This window comes from Fukomys damarensis, unplaced genomic scaffold (assembly GCF_012274545.1).
Source record: "Fukomys damarensis isolate Sample0158 unplaced genomic scaffold, DMR_v1.0_HiC HiC_scaffold_4, whole genome shotgun sequence".
In the NCBI taxonomy this organism is placed as follows: Eukaryota; Metazoa; Chordata; class Mammalia; order Rodentia; family Bathyergidae; genus Fukomys; species Fukomys damarensis.
In genome coordinates, this window is record NW_022900916.1 from 15,829,506 (window position 1) to 15,843,947 (window position 14,442).

General features: G+C 39.4%; 1 non-coding gene across 1 annotated transcript; it reads right to left on the reverse strand.

Moving 5' to 3' along the window:
• Nucleotides 1–6,260: 6,260 nt before the first annotated feature.
• Nucleotides 6,261–6,388, reverse strand: LOC117284191. Its single transcript, XR_004515290.1, has one exon. It is a non-coding gene; the product is annotated as a U6atac minor spliceosomal RNA (small nuclear RNA).
• Between the last annotated feature and the right edge of the window lie 8,054 nt (nt 6,389–14,442).

Here is a 14,442-nt window from a genome sequence, read left to right on the forward strand (position 1 = left end):
AGCTTAATGGTTAAGCACAGTGAGCAAAGAGAACATAAATGATCAGGACTGAAAAGGGTGAACCTCCTTTCCTAGTATCTTATTTCCATGAGATAAGGAAATATGTAACGCTTGGGTTCTCTCTCCTGCAAGGGAGCTGGATACATTTTCTGACTGAAAATTAAAGGGACCATGAACTTGTCATCTGTGCCTCAGCTTCCTCCTCATTCTGTTTGCAGTCTGCCTGTCTGGAGAGTGAACATAGCCTCTTCTGCCTCTCCATTCTGCAAACTTGAAAGCTGCAGGCTCTGTCCATGCAGTTGAAGGCCACAAGTTTTCCAAAGCTTATCTGTGCCTGTGCAATAGTCTGCTTGATTTTGAGGCTTACTAGCAAGTTCATTTGCTCACCGCTGTGAGCCATTTTCTCCAATATCATCATCATTACTCATAAAGGTAATATTTCATCTCCCTCTGCTTGACTTATTTGTCGATAAGTCCCCTGAGAAGGTCTGCAGCCTATCAAGAAAGAGAGGTATGGCCAAAGATTACTGGGAACTCACTGATTGAGTGTAACCACTAAAGTCTAAAGAGTCAAAAGTAAAATAGGGAAGGGTGGGGGGGTGAAGGGAAGGCAGGGGTATGGGAAAAAATAACCAAATGCATCATGTAAAGGTACAAGATTCCAATGATGAATGTATCTGTATTGTTTGCTTTAAATGTACCAATAAACTTAATGAAAAAAAAAAGTAAAATAGATTTCACTCCCTGTGACACTAAGATTAGGTAATAGGGGAAGAAAATCGATGGCCAGGATATCATTGGTGAGCTAGTGGACATAGAACTACAGGCTTTTGTTGGGTTCCACCAGAAGCAGAACTTGTAACAAGAATTAGAGCATAGTTCATGTACTCAGGAGGTAAACTGGGAAATACTAGTTCACTGAAAGTAATAAATACAGGGAACACGAAATAATGTGCGCTAATGAAGTGGTCACTGCTATGGCAGTTGGGGCTCAACCTCACTGTGGTCCTCTAGGAAACTGCACAGAACACTTTATCTAGAGTTGTCCTCCCTCTTCCACTACTAAAAAGCTAGGATACCTATTTATCCACCAACCTTGGTTCATGGGTTGAGAGCTACTCTCATGAGTATTAATTCCTGGTGCTCATCCTGCCTTGCACATTGGTCTAGCGTTGTCTGGTGGCTCAGTAAAGCCCTCCTACAGATACTGAGGAAGCTGCAAAGCAAACAATGATAAATATGACCAGGGATAGCACTACTACAACTCTAGATGCTGTGTGACCTCTAAGAGTTTAGTGTGTCACCTCTTCATCACATATCACCTCACTTGACTCTCAAAACACTATTGTGAGGTATCTAGGCAGGATTTGGGGGGGGGCAAGAATTTTTATTCTCATCAGCAATAAAAAGAGAATGAGAAAACCAAGAATTTGAGAGTCTGGGACTTATGCAGAGGGGAGGGTGGCAGGGGTGGAAAGTATAACAAAGAAATATCCTACAAATATTATATGGGAATTTCAAATGAGACAAAGCCAAGCCTTGTTAAATGAATGGACAAAAAAGTAATGTTTGAATGGATGAAGGAGAAACTGAATTCAGAGTAAGACTGAAATTTTGGGGCCAGGGACTTAGCTCAGTGGTGCTGCCGCCTGCCTAACAAGCACAAGTCCTGAGTTCCATCCCCAGTACCAAAATAAGTGAATTTTTTAATGTAAATGCTTTGCAGAATTTATATGCAGAATTAGCACATCCATCACTGCTGAATTTTACAAGACATTTAGAGAAGAACTACTACCATTACTCTTCAAACTTTTCAATGAAATTGAAAGGGAAGCTATACTTCCAAATTCATTCCTGGAAGCAAGTATCACTTTGATTCCCAAACCAGAGAAAGATACAACCAAAAAGGAGAACTACAGACCAATCTCCTTAATGAATATAGATGCAAAAATCCTTAATAAGATACTAGCAAACAGAATACAGAGGATTATTAAGAAGATCATCCATCATGACCAAGTCGGATTTATTCCAGAGATGCAAGGGTGGTTCAACATATGAAAGTCAGTGAATGTAATACATTGTATTAACAAACTCAAGGACAAAAACCATATGATCCTCTCAATAGATGCAGAAAAAGCATTTGATAAAATTCAACACCCATTCATGATAAAAACCCTGCAAAAAATTGGAATAGATGGTCTATACCTCAATTTAATAAAGGCTATTTATGAAAAACCATCAGCCAACATCATATTGAATGGCCAAAAACTGAAAACCTTCATGTTAAAATCAGGAACAAGACAAGGATGCCCACTATCACCACTTCTCTTCAATATAGTTCTGGAAACATTAGCCACAGCAATTAGACAAGAGAAAGAAATTAAAGCAATAAAGATAGGAAAGGAAGAAGTTAAACTATCATTATTTGCTGATGATATGATACTCTACATTGAAGATCCAAAAAACTCCACCAAAAAACTTCTAGACTTAATTGACAGATTCAGTAAAGTATCTGGATACAAGGTGAATACCCAAAAATCAATAGCCTTTCTATACACAAATAACAGACAGACAGAAAGAGAAATAAGGGAAAAAATTCCTTTTACAATAGCATCCAAAAAAATGAAGTATCTAGGAATCAATCTAACAAAAGAAACAAAAGATCTCTACACTGAAAACTACAGCACTCTGAAAAAAGAAATCGAAGAGGATATAAAAAAATGGAAAGATATCCCCTGCTCCTGGGTAGGAAGAATCAACATAGTGAAAATGGCCATACTACCGAAACTGCTATATACATTCAATGCAATGCCAATTGAAATTCCAACACTATATTTCACAGAACTAGAAAAAAGAATCCAAAAATTCATTTGGAACCACAAGAGACCTAGAATAGCAAAAGCCATTATAGGCAACAGTCACATGGCACCAGGTGTAACAATTCCCAATTTGAAACTATACTACAAAGCCACTGTGATAAAATCAGCATGGTACTGGCAAAGAAATAGGCCTGAGGATCAATGGAACAGACTGGAAGACACAAAAACAAATGCAGATGTACTCAGCTACCTCATCTTCGACAAAGGAGCTCACCATCCTCAGTGGAGGAAAGATAGCCTCTTTAATAAATGGTGTTGGAAAAACTGGATATCAACCTGTCACAGATTAAAATTAGACCCTTATCTTTCGCCATGCACTAAATTAAAATCCAAATGGATTAAAGATCTAAATATTAAAACAGAAACATTAAACTTGCTGGAAAGTAAGTTAGGCAGAACTCTGGAAGACATTGGTATAGGAAAAGACTTTATGAACAAATCCTCAGTAGCACGGGAACTAGCAGAAAGAATCAACAACTGGGATCTCATCTTACTAAAAAGCTTCTGTACTTCAAAAGAAACCATTAGCAGAACTAAGAGACAATCTACAATGTGGGAAAAAATTTTTACCAGCTGTACCTCAGACAAAGGACTATTATCAAGGATATATAAAGAACTCAAAACAATCAGTCCCCCCAAATATAAAGACCCGATCCAAAAATGGGCATCCGAAATGAACAGACATTTCTCATACAAAGAAGTGAAAGCAGCAAGAAAATATATGAAAAAATGTTCCACATCACTGGTCATTCGAGAGATGCAGATGAAAACAACACTGAGATTCCACCTCACCCCACAAAGAATGGCTGCTATCAAGAAATCACACAATAACAAATGTTGGCGGGGTTGTGGGGAGAAAGGAACCCTCCTCCATTGTTGGTGGGAGTGCAGACTAGTGCAACCACTATGGAAATCAATATGGAGATACCTCAAAGAGCTTGGACTGGAGGTTCCATTTGACCCAGCCATCCCTCTGTTGGGTATCTTTCCAAGAGAACTAAAAGAATCATATCACAGAGAAGTATGTGCACCCATGTTTATAGCGGCACAGTTTGTAATAGCTAAATCTTGGAAACAACCTATTTGCCCATCCGTTGGAAACTGGATAAAGAAGTTGTGGTTTTTCTATAAAATGGAATATTACTCAGCCATAAAGAGCGAGAGAATAGATTCATTCATAGGAAAATGGATACATATTGAAGATATACTCCTAAGTGAAATAAATAAGTCCCACATGTGTAAATACCAAATAGTTTCCCTGGTGTGAATATTCTGCAACAATGCATAAGATTCTAATAAGATTACTGACATTTAGAAATTTGAAGAAAGGAGCTAAAGGTGTAGGGATGGTGTGATGCGTAGGGGAAGAACAAAAAGGGAAAAGAAAAAAATGTGAGAGAATGAAAAGATGAAAATAAAGTGTTTGTAGATGGGGAGGGGAGGAGGGGGTGAAGGGAGGGCAGAGGTAAGGGGAAAAAATGAGAATCAAGACTTGCCATGTAGAGGTACATGATCCCAACAATGAATGTAACTGTACTGTATCCCTAAAATGTACCAATAAACTCAATAAAATTAAAAAAAAAAAAAAGAATTGGCACATCCAGTCCACTTCTATCCAAGGCATCAAATTGCAGCTATTGTTTGCTTAGTCTGCAAAAATAACCACCCGATATCCCGGAAGCTTAATACCAATTCTCAATAGCTTTAGATGATGGATAAGTAGAAGATTAAAGTATGGGCAACAGTCGAACTCTGATATCTATAACTGATATTTTGAAAAGCTAAAACATGTTCAATTCCTGATCATGGCAATTTGCAAGATTGAATAGCATAGCTAGCCTGTTAATTCAAACTGAAAACATTCCACAAATTTAATAATTTCACAGTGTTCTAAGACTCAAGTGAGGTTCTTTCCTTTTGATTTATAAAATTAGACTACAAAGAAAATTTGAGTGGGAGTGCAGATTGGTGCAACCACTGTGGAAATCAATATGGCGATACCTCAAAGAGCTGGGACTAGAGGTTCCATTTGACCCAGCCATCCCTCTGCTCAGTATCTTTCCAAAAGAATTAAAAGAGTCATATCACGGTGATATATGTGCACCTATGTTTATAGCAGCACAGTTTGTAATAGCTAAAACTTGGATACAGCCCATTTGCCCATCAGTTGGAAACTGGATAAAGAAGATGTGGTTTTTCTATAAAATGGAATACTACTCAGCCATAAAGAATGAGAAATTAGAGTCATGCATAGGAAAATGGATACATTTTGAGGATATACTCCTAAGTGAAATAAATAAGTCACACATGTGTAAATACCGAATAGTTTCTCTGGTGTGAAAAACTATAATAGTACATAAGATCCTAATGAGATAATTGACAATGTGAAATAGGCAGAAACGGGCTAAAGGTGTAGGGAAAGTGGGAAGGGTAGGGGGAAGGTAAGGGAAAAGAAAACATAAGAGAAAATGAAAAGATGGAAATGAAGTGTTTGTAAACAGGGAGGGAAGGAGGGGTTGAAGGGAGGGCAGGGACAAGGGGAAAAAATGAGAACCAAGACCTGTCATGTAAAGGTACAAGATCCCAGTAATGAATGTAACTGTTCTCTATACCTAAAATGTACCAATAAACTCAATTTAAAAAAAAAGAAAGTTTGAGGATATTCTCAACTTGGATACCAGGTGAGCAGTAAGTCAAACTAAAAACAATAGTCGTGATTTTGATGTTTTCTTCATTTGGAAAGTATTAGAAGAACAAAATAATAAATTTTAAAAATAATTTTGTGATTTGAAGGAAGAAGAAAAAGGAAAGTAAAATACAAAAATACTAATCTCTAGGGCCGGGGATTTAGCTCAGTGGTTCTGCTGCCTGCCTTGCAAGCACAAAGACCTAAGTTCGATCCCCAGTGCCAAAAAAAAACCAAAACAAAACAAAACAAAAATACTAATCTCCTACTGTTACAAAACACAACCCATCCCACTACCTTTATCACTGCTACAGTGAAAGTTCAAAGATTGGCATTTGAGACCTCATTGTCTCGGCAAAACAGCCTCTTCTGGGGCAGGGGATTTGGCTCAGTGGCTCTGTGCTTGCCTCATAAGTGCAAGATCCTGAGTTCGATCACTGGTACTGGAAAAAAAAAAAAACCCCTCTTTCGTATATCACCAAGTCCCATCAATTCTATCAACAAATATACCTCAGTCTCTATCACCTTTATGGCCCGAGCTGCTGTAATAGTTTCTTAACAGGCCCCTTTCTTCTCTGGCCCCTCCAACCTGTCCTCATAGGAGCTGTGGTGATTTCTTACGAGTCATTTCAATGGTATCATGACTTGCTTGGTTACTTACCCAATATCCACTCTCCTTACCCACAATGCCCCAGTTAAGTAGTAACTATGCCATTTGATCTTGAATCTCAGGTTAAGGCAATGCCTTAACTGTATGCATGTTGTCAGGCCTGAGGGCCTCTTCCATCCTTATCAAGGACAGTGCCAACCTTTCATACAACACAGCCATGCCATTTGAGATTTACCCCAATCCTAGCTCCAAGGAGGGGGGAGTCCTAATTGGACTTAAAACTTCCCTTTCACTGCAGAGATTGAGTTAAGGTTAGGCCATTAGTAGACCTCAGCTAAAAGTGCATAGCAATCCCCTAGTTACTGGCTAGCCCAGATTGATTCAATCAAGAGGAAAGCTGTTTTTTTAAAAATTACTTAGAGAAGCTAATATTGCCCTTTCCTAATGGAAAAACAAAAAAAATCTTAAATTCTAACAAACCTATCTTGCAACATTGAGAGAAAATAGGCATGGATTTCCAAAGAGAATTTCTAAGAAAGAAGCCAAAATTCTCCAACCAAAGGCAGTCCTCTGGACTTTTTGGTTATTCAGGCCAATAAATCCCCTCTATTGTTTAAATGGAGCCTTTAAATAGAGTTTCTGATACATACAGTAAAAACTTCCTAGCAAACAGATGGCTTTCTTCATGAACATGGTATCAACTCTAAACTTATAGGACCAACTCTATCCTAAAATATTTTCCTGAGTGCCTGCTACTCTCCAGGCGCCCAACTCTTTTTGTTTATTAAATATGAAACCTCACTTTCCCCCACCTCAGTATTTCTTGCACATTTGGCTCTGCATATATATTTGCCCCTGCTGTTTATGTTAATGCCTCTTTACCTTCTAGGCCTCAGCTAAATTTTATCCTTGTAAAAAAATAAATAAAAAATTATCTCCTTGTACTGACCCAGGCATTGTGTGTTGGATCAATCTGTCTGGCCAGAGCAGTTTCCAATTCAGCAATGACGTGAGAATAGAAGAGGGCGCAGGGCAGGGAACCAGCTGAAAATGGGCTTGGGTACCACAAGCAAATATTGCAATTGGTCTCTTCATACTCTTTCTGGGACCACATTGTACAATGCATAGGGAGGAAGGTGAATGGAGAGTTTCATTCATACGTATCCCAGGCGGCTGCTCTCCATGAGACACAAGCCATAGTAAAGAAGGCCTCGGGCTGGAAGCTGGGGCAGACTGGTAGGTGACTGGAAGGTGGAGAGACCGGCAAGGCGGTGAAGAACTTGGACAGTGATTCAGGGCTCAGACGGAACACGCTGGTCAACACAGGACAGGTGAAGGGGACTTAGAGGATGTGTTGTACAACAGACAATATAGAAGGTGTCTCCCTATTATGGTTCAAGTCACGATTCCTCCAAGAGCCTCCCATGCTCGTAGATGGGGCTTTTGGAGGGTTAGTGAATCATGCGATATTACAGCTGGCTGCTCTTAGGAGCGGGGGCCTTGTTGGAAGTGGTGGATCACTGAGCATGTGTCCCAGAAGGTTGCATCTCCCTCCCCAGCTCCTTCCATCTTTGCTTCCTGGCTGCCATGATGTGAGCAGCTTTCTGCCTTCCTGCTGTAGAGCCAGTCAACTGGACCAGAAACATGAACCAAAACACACACCTGGGTATATATGTGTAGTTCAACTCTGTCGAGACAATTTGACCTTTGTTTTTAAATCTCCAACCGATTGTTCAATGTGAAATTTTAATTATCAACTTTTGGGAGATTATCACTTTTTTTTAATTATTAAGTTTATTGGTACATTTTAGGTGTACAATACAATTACATTCATGACTGGGATCTTGTACCTTTACATGACTTATCTTTGTTCTTATTTTTTCCCCATTCCTGGCACCCCCTTCACCCCCTCCACCCTGCCGTGTTTACAAAGACATTGTTTCTATCTTTTTCCTTTCTTCATATTTTTTCATTTCTCCTTTTACTTTTTTCCTACTCCTCCCACTTCCCTTTTTTTTTCTTTGGGGGGGTACTGGGGAGAAACTTAGGTCCTTGCACTTGTAAGGCAGGCAGCGGAACCACTGAGCTAAATCCCTGGCCTTTCCCTTACTCTTTTAGACCTTTTCTTTCTATTACACAATATCAATTATACATTTTGATCCTTATACTTTTAGTTTTTCACACCGGAAAAACTATTCAGTATTGACATGTGTGACTTATTAATTTCGCTTGAGTATGTCCTCAGTGATGTTGATCCACTTAGCTATAAATATCTCTAGTTGCTCATTCTTTATGGCTGAGTAGTACTCCATTTTATTCTAAAAACACATCTTCTTTATCCAGTCTCTAGTTGATGGACACTTGGGCTGTTTCCAAGTTTTAGCTATTACAAACTGTGCCGCTATAAACATGGGTGAGCATATATCACTGTGTTATGATTCTTTTATTCTTTTGAGAAGATACTGAGCAGGGTACTAGCTGGGTCAAATGGGACTTCTAATCCTAGTTGTTTCAGGTATCTCCATACTGATTTCCACAGTGGTTGCACCAGTCTGCAGTCCCACTTACAATGCAGAAGGGTTCCTTTCCCTCCCACAACCTCTCCAGCATTTGTTATTGGTTGATTTCTTGATAGCAGCCATTCTTGCTGGGGTGAGGTGGAATCTCAGTGTTTTCATCTGCATCTCTCGAATGACCAGTGATGTTGATCACACTACTCTTCTAAATCCAAAAAGAGTATGAGATAACCTGGTAGCTTAGTATCAGAATGATGCAGACGCCCGTGATCGCAAGAGGCCAGGGAAGCCCTGGATTTGTCTACTGTCTTCCACTGTCCTTGATTATTCTTTTACCCCTTCAGTGATGAAAACCTGACGTACATTTTCAGAATGTACTTCTCTGCAACAGTGCTCCTCAAAGTGTTGTCAGGGACCGGGGATTTAGCTCAGTGGTTCCACCACCTAATGCAGGGCTCAGTTCCAGCAGCCAGGGCAAAGCCAGTCACAGACTGGTTTGTGGTTTGTGCCTGGCACTGTACTTCCAGTTGCTCCTATCTGGATCTTAAGCTCCTTAAAACTCCAGGAGCAGTTTATCATTTCTGATAAAATTTACTGACACTAGAAAAAAAAAATTCCTCACAAAGATCAATTGACAAGGGCTCTGCAGTAAAGTCTTAATGTTCCACTTGGATGTGCTATGAAATGGTGGGCCACAGGACCCCTGGGTGATAGTTCAGTGACAAACGGATAGACATAAACTTCAAGTTGAAATTTAGTGTCTCCTTTTCCTACTGAAGTTCTGAGGCAACAATGAAATATTCCTTTTCGCCTCTCCAAATTCCTACCTCACCATCATTGAGTAGCTTAAGCTCTGGAAAGAGCTTTCTAGGGTATCTTTCATCTTTGCCCACTTTTTTCCTTAGTGACACAATAGTAATTTAAAACCTCCCTTGAAACCGAGGACAGTATCAACCATGTTTTTTAAATGCCTTGGCTAATGAAATTCTTTTTCTCGCTAGCACTTGGCAGACAGTACAATAACCTGGGCCATTCAAACATCGTGCACACAATAATCACGAACTTACCATGCGGAGGACCTCCAGAAATTCCTTTGTTTTGAATATTTGGACTTTACAGAAATGGTAAGTTTACATGGGTCAAGTACGATTATTAAAAGTTACAGGGTAAAAATGAGCTGGCAGCACACATCATGGCACGATGAAGACTGACGTTAGACACCTCGTGTGTAGGTGGCAGAGCTGACGTCAGTGCTCGCCGTGCCCACCAGCTGGGTAGTGACTGTGACAGAGTGAGGTGGGCGAGGCTGGGACTGCGGTGACGGGAGGGCGCTCTGTCGACTGGAGCATCCGACGCCCAGGCCCAGATGGCCAAATTCGCTTTTCCAAAGAAGTCAGAAATCTGGATTTGTATGTGAAATTTCCTAATGTTTTAATTCCTCAGGGCTAATTCCAGTGTGATATCTGTGATATAATAGAATAAGAATTCCAATAATCAACAATAAATGTAAATAATTCACATTGTCAGTAACAGAATAAGTAATTCTATTGGTTATAGGCCAAAATTTTATTTGTGTGTGGTTCTAAGGATGGAACCTAAGGCCTTCACACTGAGCTGCATCCCCAACCCTTCATATAATTTTTATTTTTATTCTGAGACAGGGTCTCACTAAACAGTTAAGTTGTCGAACTTATGATCCTTCTGCTTCAGCCTCCCAGAGTACTAGGGTTGCAGGCGTGTGCCTCCATGCCCGGCTTAGAGCAGTATTCTTAAAAGTGCATACACCAAGAGTGGTTTTCTAAAGCTTTTATTTAATGTGACATTTGTAAAATACATAGTACACATGTATCTACATATTAAATTGTGATAAATAAAGAACAAGTAGGGCTGGGGATTTCGCTCAGCGGTTCGGTGGCCCACCTTGCAAGTGCAAAGACCCGAGTTCAATCCCTGGTACCAAAAAAAAAAAAAAAAAAAAAAAAAAAAGAGCAAGTATGCAGTAGTCTGTCAGCACCTGTGAGAGATTTGTTCCAGGATGCTTAAGTTTACCAGAATCTATGAACCTTATATAAAACCGAATAGTGTTTGCCTATTAGCTATACACGTCCTCCTGTGTGCTTTAAATCATCTCTAGATTATTTATAATACAAAGTTAAAGTTATGTTAATAGTTATGGCACTGGATTGTTTAGAGTATAATGACAAGCAAAACTGTCATCAATGGGCACTGACGGCAGCTCTGCATAGAAACTGCAACTCCATAATACATCAGGGAGCAATGGTTTTCAAACTTCAGTACATTCAAAGCATTTCTTTCAAATAGATATTTCTAGCCTTCACACTTTGGTGTTCTGAGATGCGGGGTCAAGTATGGGAGGGGGCGTCTGTATTTTTTCACTAAGGCCTTGACTGATTTTGAGTCATTTGTTACAAGAACAGGCTCTTGAGTCAAATCTTGTTCAAATCTTAGCTCTGATACTGTCACCAGCCATGTTACTTGGAGAAAGATAACTGAAACTTCCCAAAGCCTCAATTTTCTAATCTATAGAATGAAGTAGTGATAATGGTTAGTTCATACACTTGTAAAATAGTGCTTAGCACTTAAAAAGATTCAATAAGTTTTCATTTTTTACTGTGGTTAATTTATTCTTAAATCCTGCGGGAGGTATCTGGAATATTCCCAGGGCAATGTAAGCTGTGGTCATGTTGGCCATATTCTAAAGAGCCTTTGAGCAAGGCCCTCCCTTTTATCCAACTGTCCTTTGTTCTTTTAAAAATTCTTTTCCTCTTCAAAGGTGCCCTTGATATTCTTTTTAACTTGATTTTGTCTCCATAAAAACATGTGTGGATGTGAAAGCTCATCCTGCTAATCTACTTATGAATATGTTTGAAGATTCCCTTAATTTAAAAAAAAATTCTAAAACATCCAATGTTCGCAAACACAGGTCCAAATATTTCCTTTTTATGGATAGCTCTGATATCACATGAAATTTACACGTCCACAATGAACTTCAGGCATCGCGTCTTGAACTCCTACCCTGCGATACCTGTGTGTCTGGAAGAGTCATTGGCAACAGCGATATAAGGTACGAGCCTTATGCATGGCCCTAACATGAAGTGCATTAGCATGTCATCAACATGCCGACATGTACACCTGTTTTACCAGAGCTGGTATATACTGGCTGACCACAACCTCACTAGTAGGATGACTCAATGGGTCGGGCCCTGTCCTGGTTCTGGGTTCAAATTCCCAGCTTCAGTCAGGCATTCTCATAAACAAAAGCAGACGATCATAGGAACCAGTAAAAAGATGAGCTTTCTTTGTACTGAAAGCACATGCCTAACTTCCACAGCTCAGTGCCAAAGTCTTTAGGAAAAGGTACTGAGTTGTGAAGCATAATTTGAAAGCCCGTAAGAAAATGAACAGATATCAGCAATTGTTCAAGTGTATAAACCTGTCGTGATGTTCCAGTCTCGGATATATGTTTGTGAGTCTCGTTATGCTGAACTTTCGATACACAAAAACTAACTGAGTATTTATCCACTCAGGGTTAGGTTAGGCTGTGCTGCTATAACAAAAAGACCCAAAGACACATGGTTTAAATGACAGGCCGCTGGCCTTTCCTGTCACAGTCTTCGTGCTCCAGGGTAGGAGGGCTGCATGGGCATCACTGCACAGAACTTACAACCTGGGAGGAAGAGGGAAATGTGCCACAAAGCACATGAGTGAACAAGTCACTTCCACTCAGGCCTCACTGGGACAGAAATGAGTCACATACACTTAACCAGAAGGTGTACTGGAACGGGTGGTCCCCAGATGGGTGGCCATGTAGCCAACCCAAACTCAGAAGCCCTATCTTAAAGAGGAAATGGAAATCGGTGAGCACGAAGAATGTAATCATTATGTACTGCAAACATGAACTCACAAAACTTTTAAAATTAAAAAGAAACAATCTGTAGAAAAGAGAATTTTAAAACAATTATACCTAGGAAATATACTATTGTTGTAGCCAAGTATAATAATACACTAACATAAATATCAGTAACATCACTTAGGCATGATATGTTGATGGTAACCTCACGCTGAGGTGATGTAAGAGATAGATGTTATTATTCCCATATGACAGATTATTCCCATTTGATGGGAGCTCAGAAAAGTTAAGTAACTCATCAGAGTTAAAGGTCAGTGGAATTCAGTCTCTGCTTTAGTCTTTTTACATCCAGCAAGTCCTTGAAAACAACAATAATAAAGTAATGATAGCAGAGACAGAGAGAGAGAGAGAGAGAGAGAGAGAGAGAGAAAGCAGGGCATGGTGGCACAGGCCTATAATCTCAGTGCTGGGGTGGCTAAGGATCACTGAGAGTTCAAGATCAGCCTCAGCGACACAGTGAGACTGTTTCAGAGAGGGAGGAAGAGAAGGAGGCAGAGAGAGAGAGAGAGCAAGAGGGAGGTTTTAAAATTCATAAGGAATCTCCCAGGACTCAAATAGGCGGAACAATCTTGAAAAAGAACAAAGTTGGAAATCTCATACTTACTAATTTCAAATTTCACACAACTACAGTAATGAAAGCCCTGTACTCAAGACATAAAGACAGACCTCTAGACCAGTAGAATAGAATAAAGACCCCAGAAATAAAACATTTTGCAGCATGTAGGAGGTACTTAATTATCACCACCGTCTTAGGTACTTAATTATCACCACCGTCTTCATCATCATTAAATCTGAATATATTCAGCAGCTTTTCTCCCAGTGTACTTTTCTATATAATGCACACTGATGTCAGTCATTTTATTTAGGTTCATTTCTTTCTTTCTTTCTTTCTTTCTTCAAAGGCTTTAAATTTTGCAAGAATGTTGACTAGGTCGGTATACAAAAAAGTGTAATATAGGCAGGTATGACATGAGCGTGAACCGGTTTCAAATTGATTAGGTCTCAAGGGCTCAGAACCTGTTTCACCTTCAGGGTTTTGAATAGAAATGAGGGTGCATCTATAACTGTCTAATTTTTGACAAAGCGATCAGAAACATACTTTGGAGGAAAGATAGCCTCTTTAGAAAATGCTGGTGAGGTTATGGGGGAAATAAACCCTTGTACACTTGTTGGGAATGTAAACTAGTAACCAGTATAGAAATCAGCGTGGAAATTTCTAAAAAACTATAAAATTAGAAATTCCATTTGACCCAAATATACCTTGTTCTCCTGGTATATTCCAGAAAGAGTTAAAGACGTCATGCTATAGTGATCCATGCACACCCATGTTTATAGTAGCACAAATCACAATAGTTTAACTCTTGAAACAGCCTAGTTGCCTGAAAGCAGGTGAATATATATATATATATACATATATATATGTACATACGTATATATGTATATATATGAATGTCTTCAGCCATAAAGAAGAATGAAACATCATTTGCAGGAAAATGGATGGAACTTGAGACCACCATACCAAGTGGAGTAAGTTAGACACAAAAAGTTACAGATCACATGGTTTGTCTTATATGAGAAACTCAACATATACATAAATGAACGAATATAATAAAGGAAAACAGGGAGGAAACAAGATGACTCTTGGAGTTGGGGAAGGAAATCAGGGGTAGGGAAGAAGGGAGGAAAGGGTTTGAAAATAATCAAGATAAGTTATATGCATGTTCCAGTTCCCCAAAACAAACATTACTCTTCTATACAGCAAACATACACTAACAAAAATGTTTATAAAGAAAAGAAATAAAAGGGCTTACCCTTGTCCC